The following is a 620-nucleotide window of genomic DNA, read 5'->3' on the forward strand; positions in this document are numbered from 1 at the left end:
GCACCCAACTTCATAAAAACAATACTACAGGACTTTAAGACCCAAATTAACCCCAACTCATTAATAGTAGGGGACTTCAATACCTCACTATCTCCATTAGATAGGTCAACAAGGCAGAGAGTTAACAGAGAGACAGCTGAATTGAACAGTGCCATATATCAAATGGCCCTAACAGACATCTACTGAGTATTCCATCTGAGCACCAAAGGACATACTTTCTATTCAGCACCCCATGGAATCTTCTCCAAAACTGACCATATACTGGGGCACAAAACAAACCTCAACAAATACAAAAAGATTGAAATAATTCCATGCATTCTATCAGATCACAATGCAATAAAGCTTACAGTCAACACTGGAAGAAGCCCTAGTTACCACACGAATGCATGGAAATTAAACAACACATGCCTGAATGATGAATGGGTCAAAAGAGAAATTAAGAAAGAATTAAAAGTATTCCTGGAACTAAATGAAAAGGACAATGCAACAAGAAAAAAACCTCTGGGCCACGTTGAAAGCTGAACTATCTTTTTGGATATTTAACAGACATACTTTGAGGCCTATACTAATTTGTTCAGAGGGACATAAAGGACAGATTTTGCTCCTTGCCTTCCTAGGTC

This window comes from Nannospalax galili, unplaced genomic scaffold (assembly GCF_000622305.1).
Source record: "Nannospalax galili isolate Female #2095 unplaced genomic scaffold, S.galili_v1.0 scaffold1880, whole genome shotgun sequence".
NCBI classification, from domain to species: Eukaryota; Metazoa; Chordata; class Mammalia; order Rodentia; family Spalacidae; genus Nannospalax; species Nannospalax galili.